This window comes from Motacilla alba, chromosome Z (genome assembly GCF_015832195.1).
Source record: "Motacilla alba alba isolate MOTALB_02 chromosome Z, Motacilla_alba_V1.0_pri, whole genome shotgun sequence".
NCBI lineage: Eukaryota > Metazoa > Chordata > Aves > Passeriformes > Motacillidae > Motacilla > Motacilla alba.
Window position 1 is genome coordinate 48,922,893 of NC_052046.1, and position 15,047 is coordinate 48,937,939.

The window sequence follows — 15,047 nt, forward strand, 5'->3', positions numbered from 1 at the left end:
AAAAAAAAAAGAAAAAAAAACCAAGACACTGTCCCATCTAACCATCTAAAAGAAAAATTACAAAAATTATCATAAATTGTTTTTAATCAGTGTTAGATGGGCAACAATAAACTATCAGTTTTACCATACTTTGATAGATTAGGGAAAAGCATAAACCATTCACATGGCCTTTTTAAATCAGATTTTTGCAGTAGTTTTCACCATGTGAAAGACATTCCTAATCACATCAAAACTGAAGATTTCAGCTTCCATAAAACTATTTTATTACAATTCATAGCTAGCTAGCATCCAACTGCAGTTTCTTGGTTTCACAGAATTCATTTTCTTATTGATAATTTAATTCTAATTCTATATATAAGAATCTGTTCCCCTAAACATTACTTGAAACTAATTTCCTTTTATTCTAGTGACTTCCCTTTTTTTTTTTTTTGTTTGGTTTGAGACTTTTTGTTTGAGGCTTTTTGTATACAAACCAGCTGCATTCTTCAAATGCACAATATGATCCTCTAAGATCAGAGGGCTGAACGAGGGAGAATGGAAAGGAAGGGCTTATAGAGAAAGACACACTAATTCATCACCCAGTCAGTCTTCATTGATTAGGTTACTGTCAAGTCTTTATTTCTTCTACCTCTTCCAAAATAGTGATTTCTTCTTGAAGATAAGTTGCATTTAATTTTCTGAGGCAAAAAAGCTATAGTAGGCATGGAAACAAAAAGTTATGTCCTTTAGGGGAATGACAGTCCAATGTCTACCACAAGTTAACATGAAAATATCTGATAGACACTTCATGGTTATTCAGAAATAGCAATCTAGTAATTATGTAAATCAAACCTTTCTCAGTCAGAGTGCAGGGATTTACATAATTGAGAAATAAACATACAATTATGGGTTAGTGATGGCTCAGCATCAAGGTATTTGAGAGGAAATATCTCAATATCACTGTATTTAAACCAAAAACATGGAGTTGTGGAAGGGCAATGGACATAGCATATTAAGCCTGAGTCTACAGAAATATGAAACCTATGAAAAATCTCATTGTGTGCACCAGAATAAAGTAGAAATCCTCAGCTGCTAAAAGCCTATATAGCTTCACTGATTGAAATGGAACTGCATCAATTTCAATAGTTAGAAACAGAGCACTGGCTGAACAAGTCAGCGTGCTGTACAATCAAGATAAAGACACAGAACCAAGATAAAATTTCTTAGAGAATTACAGCCTTTCCCACCCCCATCTCCCCCCCACCCCCATTTCTCAGCAGAATGAATATTGTTTCAAACCAAGATTACCCCTAATGTTATGAAGACCTGATCAATTCTCTACCAGTACTGAAGATGTGAGTGGAGAAGCAGTCTCACAAGCTCTCTGCTTATGCTGCACACCAGCATCCACAGACTTAGTGGCAGATGCTCGAGCAAAACCTTTTTCCCCAAAGATGGGATTAAATGACATTTTGTGGTGTAATCTTCCTTCAATTACAAGAGGTAACTGCCTGGCCTATTTAGTTTAACTTTAAATTTCACAACTGCATAAAAAGAATGTTTGAAAGTCAAATACTATGTTTATCTTTTTTAAATTTCATTAGGAGGAAGTAGGAAAAAAATGCCTGTAATAGGAAAAATAAACCTGCCACAGTTTTTCCAACATCATTAAGTCTTTAATACTAAAGACTTTTTTAGAAGCCTCACAACAGACTATGAGCTAATTTTCAGCTAACTACTAAAAGATTGTATAAGTTTCTATGTATCTCTTCAGACCCTGAAATTTTGGACCTCTATTCCTGTTTGGGATTTTCAGATTTGTCTTTTCTTCAAGCAAGAACTTCACAATGGTTTTTCAGCTCACTTGTTCTACCTTCTAAATTATTTAGCTTCCTGCCAAACATTGTTTGCACCTCTCTTTTTTTATCTCATGCTGGAATCAATGCCATCAATCCCTTGAGTGTCAATCAAGAGAAGGGAATTAATGTAGTCACATAATCTTGTCCCATGATACAGACATTTCTTAAACTTTGTAGCAAAAAGAAAGAAAAGCGTGCTAGACTCAAGAAACCAGATTACAAAACCACACATATAGTCTGTATTTGTTTGCTGGGACGGGGAGCTGGAAGAACAGGGAAAGATTTCCCTGAGTCAAAAATGACTATTAACCTTTGGTGGCATCTCATACATTATATCACAGAAGATGTAGGAATTCCCCGTTGGAGAAAAAGAGCTTTCTCCTTACCTTTAGGATTTGCTACTCTTCTGTTGAAATTTCTTCCATATACTTAGCCAAAAGATGTCTGTCCTTTAATTCGTCTGTTTACTTTATTGCTTGTTTGTTTTGCAAAAGCATAAATCCACCCACAGGATGATTTCTGTTTAGGTGGCTGAAACATATTTAAAGGCAACTCAAGTAACATTATCACATCAATAATGAATGTACATATTGGCTGCGTGTAGTCTGTTTCCTACCTGTTGGGTTACAAGAAATTTTCTTGAAAATCTTTGTTTTCCTCTGTCCAGTTTCACTTTGAATTGTTATTTCACAAGCAGTTAGAAAAACACAATGCAAAAGCATCACAGAAACAACACTTGTTTAAAAAATTCAACCAAAATGTGTGTTCTCATTTGTCAATATGAAGCATATAATTCATAATTATAAACTACTGGTTATAATAAAAATCTGTTATATCAAAATATTTCTATAAGGCAAACTCAAAAAATATAACAAATATAAAACAAAGGAATGACTCAAAGTCCCTTATTAAAACAGAGAATGTGTACCATAAAACATATTAATTAGGCTTTATATCAGCACTGATTTTGAAAGGAATATATTTTCTCCTTTTAAGTTGAAACAGGCTTTTTTTTTTTAAATAAACAGAAGAATTTAAATACAAGAAAGATTTTTTTTTTTATGCTTGTGATAATCAGTGACTTTCCACTGGCCTTATACTAGTGTTTTCTGCCTCGTGTTTATCCTACTTAATCTTACTAAGTTGAATATTTCTGTAGTAAATTTAGCAAAAGCTAATATGTATTTTATCAGAAACTATAAATTAAACCTATTTCCACTCTTAACTGAAAAATCATATAAAATATGGGCACTAGTTTTCCTTTCATTCAAGATGGTTTGAAAACAAAATATAGTCCAGAACTGAGTCTAAATAAATCCCTCTTCTCCTTAGCTGCACAACTTACATGCAGTGACCCTGGAAACCTGCAGTTCATATATTCATAAAATCATGGAATTGTTAAGGTTAAGGTTGGAAAATATCTCTAAGATCATTAATTTCAACTGTTTAACTAACCTCTTTGTGGTCATCACTAAACCATGTCCCCAGCTACCAGACCCACATGCCTTTTGAATACTTCCAGGGACAGTGACTCCACCAGTACCCTGGACATCCTGTTCCAAAGTTTGAGCACTATTTCAGTGAAGAAATTTTTCCTACTATCAAACCTAAACTTCCTCTGGTGCAATTTGAGGCTGCTTCTTCTCATTGTGTCACTCTATTACTTGGGAGAAGAGGTGGACCCCCATCTGGCTACAGCCTTCTTTCTGCTGTAGAAAGCAGTAAGGTCCTCCTTGTCCCCTCTTTTCTCCAGCCTCAACAATCCCAGGTCCTTCAACTGCTCCTCATGTCCCCAGGTGAAGAATTGCTTCCTTCTAGTGGGCTAATACAATCATAATTTTACAAAATCATTAGGCCATGGAACTGCACAATCAAAAGTTACAATAAACATTAACCAAGGAGAGGAATAAGAAATTACACTTCATTGATCTAAGGGCTCACAAAGTAATGAACAAGACCAACTATGTTAACTTCTCTCCTTATTTGGAAAAATAACACCAGTTCATCAAGTGTTCGGAAAAATAACACCATTCTTTATGTTCATGACCACCAGAGATCACCAACAACACCCTCAAGACAGAGGAAGCTATATGCTGATGGAACAGAATATATGTTAATGGCTTTGAGGAAATTGTTGTCATATATATGATTCTTCTGGGAAAACCTATGAATAGGTATGTGAAATATAGTATGAAAACAAAAGCTTTTTTCCATACTCAGCATGTAAAACAGGTGGAGTTATCCCCTGTGTATCTGGTGTCACAATGAAGAATGCCTTCTCCCACATATAAAAATTATAATCTTAGGGAGTTTGCTTTTTTGCTGGTTTTTGGCAACACTCATAGAACTTGTGCTCCCTATCCTTCCCCAGCTTTGATAACCTTTTTCACACTTGCTCCAGCACCTCAAAGTCTTTCTTGTAGTGAGGGGTCAAAAACTGAATACAGAATTCAAGATACACCACCACCAAGTACAGGGAAAGGATCCCTTCCTAGTCATGCTTGATACACTATTCCTGATATTCGTACTAACATTGGCAACATAAAAACATGACTCTGCTTTTATGCTAATTAAAAGATGTAAATATTTTTCTTATCTTGCTTTTCTAATTGCTGTAGATTTTGCCCACCTCCTTAGTCAAGTACATGGCATCAGCAGCAGTACCAGGCTGCTGGACAAAAGGAAAGAGAAAACCTCCACAGCTCCAAAAGTAGTAACAATCAAGACCTTGACAGTAACATATGGCAAAGACAGTGAAAGTACTGTAAATTAACACTAAAAGGTGATTTTAAATTTCACCTTGTAAGGTTTTCAATTAAAAGAGCAAGCTAGTTTTTTTACTTCCTGGTGGCTCCTCCTGGCTAAATTTTAAAAGACAGGCAAGATGTGTGGTTGAGGTTTACTGTGCTTAAACAAGCTTACATTATTCAAACAGGTGGTGTTATAAGGTGAATTAGAAACCCACAGTTTAGCAACAAATTTCCATTTCTCTTTTGGTCACAACTCCCAGCAAAATAATGATATTGATCTTAACAAAATGCTTGATTCTCTTGATCCAAAATGCATTTCTGTAACAAACTGAATAATTTCTGAGAAGTGAAAACTTCATTGTATGTTCTTTTTATTTTTCTGTACAAAAGGGAAAAAAATCTAATAGTAAACTGACTAATCAAATTCACTCTGAAACGTAGAGTTCGTAAAATTAATGTTTCTAACTGATATTTGTATTTATCATTGTAGTGGATTCGGCCAGGATGAAATTTGATTTCTACACAGCAGCCTTTTGGGTGCTATGCTCTGTGTTCATGGCTAGAACACTGTTGGTAGCACACTTGTGTTTTGTTTATTGCTGAGCAGTGTGTGCTTGCACAGCATTAAAGCTTTCTCTCTTCTCCCTTCTCCCCTGTGAGCAGACTGAGTAGAGGGTACATAGCCAAAAGAGCTGACCAGATCTGGCCAATGCATTATCTCCCACCACACAACATCTTGCTCAGCAATGAAAGTTCACGGAGATGAGGAAGGAGGGATCTTAGTGGTTCTGGTATTTGTGTTCCTCAACAACCATTATGCTTTTGCCCTGCTTCTCAGGGAGCAACATCTTCTGGGGAGTGGCAGACACTCCTCATTTTCCTTTTCATGCAGCTTTTACTTTTCTCATTAAAATGCCGTTGCCTCTATCTATGAGTCTTCTCACCTTCTTTCTTTTTTGTCCACATTCTGCAGATGTGAGTGAAGAGCTAGGAGGATGTTTGCTGGGACAACCCATGAAACTCACACTATGATTCTACATGATTTTTTGCACTATCCATTCACTCTAATATTTCCTCTCTACTGTTCAACTTCTCTGATTAATGTATTCACTGGAAAATCTGTACTTTTTTACATTCCTTCCCCCTTCCCCTTCATATTTCCCTGAGGAAAAATGTGTTTGAACATTTTAAAAATACAAGGATAATTCAATGAGACAAATGAAAAAACTATGTGTGTCTCTGATGATGCACAAAATTAAGATTCTTAAACAGAATTATAAGATATTTCATTTTCATAGAACCATAGAATGCGCTGAATTGCATGGGACCTATAGAATCATCAAGTACAAATCCTGGACCTGCACAGGACACCACAAAAGTCACACTATGCGACTGAGAGCATTGTCCAAATGCTTCTTGATCTCTGTCAGGCTTGGTGCTATGACCACTTCCCTGGGGGAGCTTGTCCCAGTGCACAAACACTTTCTAGGTGACAAACCTTCTCCTGATATCCAACCTAAACTTTCTCTGACTAAATTTCAGGCAGTTTCCTTGAGTTCTGCCACTGATGAGTACTCTGAGGATAGGAGAAGGCATATATTTAAGGTTTGAGAAATATTTAAGAATACCCATATAGATATCCCTTCACAATCTTATAAAAAAACACAGGGACTTACCCTTGAACCAAATTAAAAATTTCCAAAAATATCAGCTGATTTTAAGGTGAAATATTTAATGATGGCAACATAATAAAAATGAAGAATATTTTAACAGACATTGCAGAAGAACCCCACAGGCTTTTACACAAAAATTTTCCTGTTGCAAAAAGAGTTTCTTCAAAATGAAGCACATTCATTTTGCTTCATTGCAAATAAGTGAATGAAATACTTGTGGAAAACTGAAATCATAATATGGAGACCCCTAAAAGTTCTATGCAGTAAGAAATTGGTGAAAATGTAAACTATGAGACTTCCCCTTGAGCATTCCAATTATGATGAGAAGAATCAAGATTTGTCAGTAAGCAACATGATGAAAAATCACCAGCTTGGGCATCCATAGAAAACCAGCACATTTTTCGTGCATGCTTGAGTATGTGACAAAACTCTAATGCTGCTCCACACATCAGTGCTGAAGCACGTACAGCATGCTGCATGCCACTTTATTCACCAATATATAAAATTAAAAAAGGAAGAAAGAACAAAATAAAAAGGGGGTGGTGTTTGTTACTCAAAACAATACAAGAGTAGACATCCTAGAATCAATGAGAATCATTGATCATTGAATTCACTGATCATGAATCATCCTAGAATCTTTGTGAGCCATTGAGGAGCAGGAGGTGGAGCTTCCTTGTTCCTGAGTGACTCATTGTGGAGGTGCTTAGTAGGTGAGAGGCTTTCATTGTGAGCCATTGAGGAGCAGGAGTTGGAGCTTCCTTGTCCTGGGTGACTCATTATAAGAGGCCTCTGGGGAGCGCGTAGACCTGGAGCATGGCGAACAGGAGCGGGCAAACAGGGTCATAGCACAGGGTCACAGCAGTTTGCGCAGGCAGGGCAAGCAGGCAGGGTTGCAGGTTCTTGCTAGTTAGCTGAGGTGTTTCTATTGGTTACTTGATTCTGGGCTTTCCCCTAGCAATGGTTTTAACCCAGTCGAAATCCGTGGTTGGTGTATGTGAGTGTATGTGACCAAGTGTATGTGACCAAATGGTTCCCTCCAAAAAGGATGTGTCTGTACAGACCCATTCCTGCCAGGAGTGTTTGAGCTTATCCGTAGTTTCAGGGGGTGTTGTGGAGGAGGCCTGCCTATGGTGTGAAGAAGTGACAACTGAAAAAGCTGGGGTTGTTTAGCCTTGAGAAGAGGAGGCTTAGAGGTGACCTTATTGCTCTCTACAACTTCCAGAAGGGTGGTTGTAGACAGGTGGGGGTCAGTCTCTTCCACTGGACAGCAAGTGACAGAACACGAGGACACAGTCTCAAGATATGTCAGGGAAGGTACAGATTGGATATATGGAAAAAAATTTTCACTGAAACAATAATAAAATACTGGAATTGTCTTCCCAGAGAGGTGGTAGAATCACCATCTCTGGACGTGTTTAAAAAAAGACTGGACATGGCACTTGGTGCTATAGTCTAGTTGAGGTGTTAGGGCAAAGGTTGGACTTGATGATCTTAGAGGTCTCTTGCAACCTCATTATTCTGTGATTCTGTAATGCAAATACCATTGAGAGAGAACTGCAGATCTTACAGAGTAAATGAGAATTGTTTAAGAATGAAAAATGTTGCTGATTGTATGCATAAGAGAATTATGTATAAGGACGGAAAAAAATCTATTTAAGAGCAACCTTGGTACAGAAGAAAACAAATATAAATGTTTGCTGGGGCAACCCACTACACTCACTCTATGATTTTACATGATTTTTTGCTCTATCCATTCACTACACAAAAATAAAAAGGGAGAAGGAAGTTCCTAATTGTCAGAATATGAGGCTTGACAACAACATTTGAGAGCATTAATAACATGAACTTGGGAAAAGGAAAAGGATGTCATGACATTTCCCTTTTTGCTTGGCAAGGAAAACATGCATTCATAAATTTTGAAAAAAATTATATCTATCAGAAGGCAGGTTGATGGAGCAACTTTTGCAATAAGACATATGAGTCTTCCCACAAGAACAATAAATGTAATTTAAAGAATTGTTCTTAGAGGTTAGCATAAGATAATTTTGTAATATAAAACCAAAAGGCTGGAGAATTTTAAAATAATTATGAGTAGCCAACTTATTCAACATTCAGTTAAGACCAGACAATCAAGTCAAGAAATACAGTGAAGAACATGGTGAATCAATTACAAACTTCATCAGCACATTCTTTTAATGACTTGTAAGTTCGGTATGACCTCTTAGAGGATTTTTTTAAGCACAAAAAAAAATCACTTGGTATGTGGCATTAACACCAATGCTGGTTTACAAAAACAATGAAAATAAAAATACTTCCATTAGCCAATTAAAGAAGAAAACAGCAACTGCTGACTTCAGATAAATAGAGCACTTTTTCTGCTACTGTTTACCCAGCTATATCAATCTAAATTCTGTGGTGGCTTTCTACTCATTTCTTAAGAATTTTTCACCAGATATATTAGTAATATTAAAGTATAACTTTTTTTGTGAGAAAGAACTACACTTTCAACATCAAAAATGGCAAGAAAATAGTAGTTTTCTAAAACAGCTAAAAATGTGCTAAAGATATCTGTAAACTTAAGGGAGAAAAAAAGAAAGAAAATAGATATAGTCTAAAAAGCATGGTTGAAAAATGGAAAACATTAATGTAATTTTTTAATTGTCAAGAAAAACAATAAAATAACCTTTTGAAATTTATTCATCCATAATATAAGTCAGGCTACTTCCTATGTGACATTAAAGCTATGGTAATAATCACATGATACTCCTCTGTCTTTTTCCTATCACATGATAATTTCTGCAGATCTGTCCATGTAATTGGTGTGAAAGGGAGAAGGAGTAGGAGATAGCTCACATTTCTGAAAACAAATCTCACCTCTCAAGCTGAATCAACAAGTTTCAGAAACTTCACTGAAGAAAAGTTACTAAGCATGATATTTCAACTACTCTTATGAAAATTGGCTTCACTGAGACAAAGTAAGACATTACAGGATTGAGAAAACATAGAGGACACCCATTTGTGGGACAGTGGGGTCTGTAAGAGAATTTGGCTAGAAATCAGTCACAAAGTACCTACACTATGAGTTACAGTCATTACATGCCCAAGTAGTACACGGAATCCATGGGATATTTGCAGCTTATGAATCTAAAGACATTGCCCCGTAGAAATGGAGGAGACAGTCATAGGAAATGTGCAAGCTGGAGGCAAAGTGAAACTATTCACTACAAAATGAACAACTCCAGAACTATTCAAAAAGCTGCATGCAGTATAATGATGATGATACTGTAAATTCAAATTTACTTTTTATTTTCGTCATTTTATGTAAGGATTCTGGAAGTAGAGGAAAGACCTATAGTGCACTTGACAACCTTTTCCATAGTGCTGGAAGTTTCATCTAGATACCTTGAACTTATTTATTATGCCAAATAATCCCTTTCAATGGATTTCATTGATACAGTGCACTCACTGCTATAGTCTTCTCCCTTCAATTCTACTCAAGCACCTGATTAAAAAGAAAAATAATGTGAACATAAAATTCATGCTATTTTCTTTAACCAAACTGATCTGGACAGACACTAAAATGCCGGCAAGTGTCTAGCCTAGGGCTTGGTCCTGCAAAAGAAATTAATGGATATGAGTGTATGTAATTTCCTGAAAATTTCTGCCTGGACATCAAAAGTCAAAGCAGATAATGAGAACGCTTTTCCCTTGGCAAAATGCCACTGATTTCCAAGGCAAGTCTTATATGGAATCAATCACTCCAATGCTGCATCGCTTCCCTTCTAATAAATATTTCTACATGTAATGCATGGCAAGGCTTTATATTAAAGTGCTAGATATTACAGTAATCTTCAAAGCACTACAACTTGGGAGCAAAATCTTTGTATTCTAAAGTATACTTATGAAACACAATTCCTAATAATTTGATCAAAATCTCTCTAAAGTGGTTGTGAAATGGGACTAACAGAAAGGTGTAACACATATTTTTTTGCCTCTAGGCCATAACACAAATCCCCAGGATAAGGCAAAGAGCAATACATGTAGTATTTGTGCTGGACAAGCCACTTTCAGCAGCTGCATGCCAATCCTGGGCATGCATCTTTTCTCTAGCCAGGCAAAGAAAGGACATTAAATGCCAATGAAGCAAGGTGCTCTCCACAGCTTGCCTGATAATCAGTGCATTTTGCAGAACCACAACAAGGAGGGTTAAATAAGAGAATTTATGAATATTAGATGGGTGGGAGCTGTGCTTTGTGACTGTGGGAATTTGTGTGGGAACAGTTAGCCAGATTCTCCCAGGGTTTAGAATAAGATCAAAGTATACAGTAAGAGTAGGGAGAAAGGGCTGGAGGTGGCTACCTCTCTCCCATATTTGACAGCGTCTGTCAGCTCCAGCTACTCGAGCCTCTTCTTCGTTCATACCACTTGTGGTGCCAAAAATATATCACATTAAGAATCTCAACCAGACCAGAAAGCAAGTCTCCCCTGCACTTAGCTGCCATCTCCTCAGCACTCTGCTGTCAGACAGAAGACATAGGAGTAGGTAGGTCGCTTGTCACCACAAAAATCTTCCAGATACACCGCTTGTCTCACTATCTGTGCTTACAGACAGCCTCTATGGTTGCCCATGTGCCCTACAAACTAGGAGGAGTTTGCATCTGGCTGAGTTGGAAATGGCCTTGGACTTACCCTTTGGCTCCTCACTCTGTGTCTATATGTGTGACATGGCTACAGTAGTAAATTTCCTACTCACGTTACAAAAGGCAGAAGAAAAATACTAAGCCATGGTAGTTTCTACCAACAGGTGTAATTGCTATGCTTTCTATGTACAAGTACAGCCTCTCTAAAATGAAAATGAACATTTCTTTCCCACAAACAGAGGACCACAGAGATTCAGAAAAAATTACCTTCCTGCTTCCTACAGTGTAGTACTTCTTAATATATAGATTTTTTGTGTTTTGAATTGACACAAATGAGGAGCAGCTAAATCTTCTGGGCTAGAAATCTTTCTAAAATTTCAGAAAACCAAGCTCATACAAGTTTAGAGGCATACTTTTTTATAGACCTCTGGTAAATGAGAAATTAACAAAAGTCTTTCATGCTGAACTTAGAGCTATATGGACTAGAGCAGACAGCATATGGTCCTTTTTACATTAAAGAGACAATCTCCGTGACTATGTAATGCTACACTTTGTTTACCATCCCTTTCAAAACCAAAAAAATCCTACAGTCACTATTGTCCCTGCATTACAGGATTTCTGCTAGCCAGTCAGTCCTTGCTTTTTGCCAACAGATGCTGAAATTTTACCTACAGGAATAGACAGATAAAGCTAAATTCTAATTTGTTGTCTGTACATTGCTTTCTGCCACAGTTGTTGCTGTATCTGGATGCAGGCTTCCAGAATGCCTCTTTTGGTCAGAATGAAGACAAAAAGTAGGTTCTTAAATACAAATGTATTTTAAAGCTGCATAATACATAAGTAGTAAAATATTATGGGTGAAAGGTAGGATGAGACATGATGAAAAGGTAAAACAAGGAAAAATCATACTAGATAAAGATGTTTGATAAGAAGTAACCTTGACTGTAATAGTGAACACAATTTCAAATTATACAGTACTAACTTAGTCTTCCTTAATCTGTAGATTTTGTTCTGGTTTTGTTTGGTTTAGTTTCCATTAAAACTACCTCTAATTTGCAGTTTGGATAAAAATTGTGCTCACGCTTCAAAAGATCTATATAAGACATGAATTTGGAGAGAATCAATTTCTAAATAGCAATTTGACAAGATAGCCAGAGCAATTATAGGGAGGAAGAAGTGCATAACCCACACACAAATTCCAGTACCTTTGAAATAAAAAGCTTTTTGAGGTATTCTAGTACAGTCTGAAAACCCTTCAGACATGGAAGAATAAACCTGTTTATATACTGCAACATTAACAGAGAGTGAATAAAAGTCACAATACATTTTGAAATTAAAATATATTCCCGGCTGAAGATGTACATTTCTGATACTTTCCGAAACTCCTCTCTCATGTACCATGCAACTGTTCTCTCTCTAAATTTACAGTCACCTAAAACAACAATCCTGAGAATCCTGAAGTCTTTTCTCAATTATTCTGAAACTGAAATCCCTAAGTATTTTGGCTTAATAAAATATATTCTTCAGCTAGTCCAAAGGGGAAAAGGAACCATGGGACATCTTCTGAGCAGAAACTTTTCTATAAGAAGACTTTCTAACATATACAAGGCATACTTGTAACATAAAAACAGAAATATATTTTTTATGCATATCAAGGTGTCATCAAAGATCTCTTCAATGCAATTAAAATACTATTGCTTTCTTTATACTTTCATTCCTGAATCATGAGGTACCATGATAAGCCAAGATATTCTTTAACAGACAGCTTCCTTAGCTATAGAGAAAGTAAACCTGGCAATACAGACCTCTTTAAAATGTAAAAACAAAATAATTTTTTTTTTTCAAATAATAGCTTAATCTCCTTACCTGTTTTTATCAAGTGTTGCCAGTAGTGGTTCCTGAAGTGGCCAATATGTGACCACTGAACTCACCTTCTCTGAATGCCCTCTGAGCAAACAGATGACCTGGCATACTTCTCTGGGGCCAGGCAGCACCACAAGCTTGGGATCAGCTTATTTTCAAATATTTATCTTGATAAAAAGTTGCATAGATACCACAGGTCATTACAGTTTTGAAATCAGCAAACATTGAATAACAATGAAACACTGAATAATATTTTATCAATTTAGAACTGTACAGTATAACAAATTGGGTTTTGCAAATGTATTATTTTATGTCATTACATAATACACAGGCTCAAAGGCTGACTGTACTACAAATTGTCTGAACCTATGTAACAAATGAAAAAGAAAATGCAATGTTGTATATGTAAATTTGAACTCAAATATTGCTCTTGTATAGACTAAAACTGATTTTCAGTTCTCTAAGATGATATTCTTCTTTATAGATTTATTCACCAGGATTTGACAGCTAATTTAATTACTTTATAAATGTCACTGTTGATTTTAGGAAAAGGCTGGAAGTATTAATGAAAAATAGAAATTCCGAACATAGCCAAGGCAATATGCTTAAAATACAACTGCATTTTAGATATAAAAGCTCTTACTAAGATTTTGCTGAACCTTGAGTAGTTATGTTGCAGCTGGCAAGAAAACAGAAAGCTCCAGGGAGTAGTAAGAGACAGTAATGATCCTTTCTTATTAATGACAGTCAGCAGATAATGAAAACACCATGCAAATCACCTATTTACACTCAGCAATACCAGAGCTGTTAATGGAGCAGTGAAGAGAGCAAGCTGTAGTAGAGAATGTAGTCACAGCTGTAATCCGCCCAAGTAGCAGATTCAGCTATTGAGAGGAGACTCTTCCTGAATTGCTCAGTGTATAGTAGTTACTCTAGAAGTACAGAACCAGAGTTATGCTGAGTTACAGTTCTGTTTATGAGGACCAGTTCAAATGAGGTCTCAAAATCAGGAGAAAAACCCTTATTTTCCAACCTCCTCCCATCCATTTTGAAGCAGGAGCTAATCTATGCAGAAAGTGACACCAAAAAAGCATGAACGTTGTTAGTAATTGCTGACTCCTCACTGAGAGTTGCTGAAGTACCCATTTGCCATCTGAACCTCTCTAGAGAGGTTTGCTGTCTACTGGGGGTTCACATTCCCAAAGTCACAAAGAGGCTGCCGCACCAGGTAAAACCAGGGGACTAGCATTCACTCCCAGTCTTCCACACAGGACCAAATTAGGCTGCAACAAGGAGTTTGCAAAGTATCAAAAGGGGCTTCATGTCCTTCAGAAATATGTTGAAGGGATCAGAACCACAGGTAGTGTTCTCCTTTATACCCCTAGCTGGAGACTGGGGACCCAGAAAGAAGATGAATGAATCAAGAGAATGGTTGACTGCATGGCTGGTGCCATGCTCGGCACCAGCCATGCTTTTGCCTTCTGTGATCTGGAATGCACCCTTGAGAAACAGCTGACAGTCAATGGGGCTCACCTGACTGGGTGAGATGAGCATGCTCTAGGAAGGAAACTGGCTGGACTTCTTGGCAAACCTTTAAACCATACTCAGCAAGGGAAAAGGATATGTTTCCAAGTGTCAGAGAGGAACAAGGAAACAACAGCACTTCCAGGAAACAGCAAGGAAATACCTGTAAATCATCAGCAAGGAATTAGGGAAGGATTCTCCTAAAAGGTGAAGAGATCTCCAGCGCAGAAGGGGCTGTATGTATGCAGGTCAGAAAATAAATTCCAAGGAGAGTGTACTCCCATCTCTGGAAGATGAGAAGGGAAATCTGGTATTAACAGATATGGAGAAGGATGTAATATTCAAAAAGCTCTTTGCTTCAATCTTCTCCTGCCACCAGACAATCCCATGTTTCTTAAGTCCCCGAACATCTAGTTGGCATCAGGGAGTGAGTTCTCTCCACTTTCAATGAAAAGCAGGCTTGAGATCACTTGATGAAGCTGAATAACCACAAATTTACAGGACCTGATGACCCACATCTGGGGTCCTGAGTGGTCCTGGCTGTTGCCAAACATTTCTCCATCCTATTTGAAGTCATAGCGATCAGGTGAAATCTCCAATGCTTGGGAAAAAGGAAACATCACTCCTATTTTAAAAAGGGGAGAAAAGAAGACCCAGAGAACTGCTGACTGGGGAGTCTCACTTCTGTGACTGGGAAGATCATGAAGCAGGTCATCCAAGAAAATATTTTAAGGCACACAAAAGACAAGGAAGTGATCT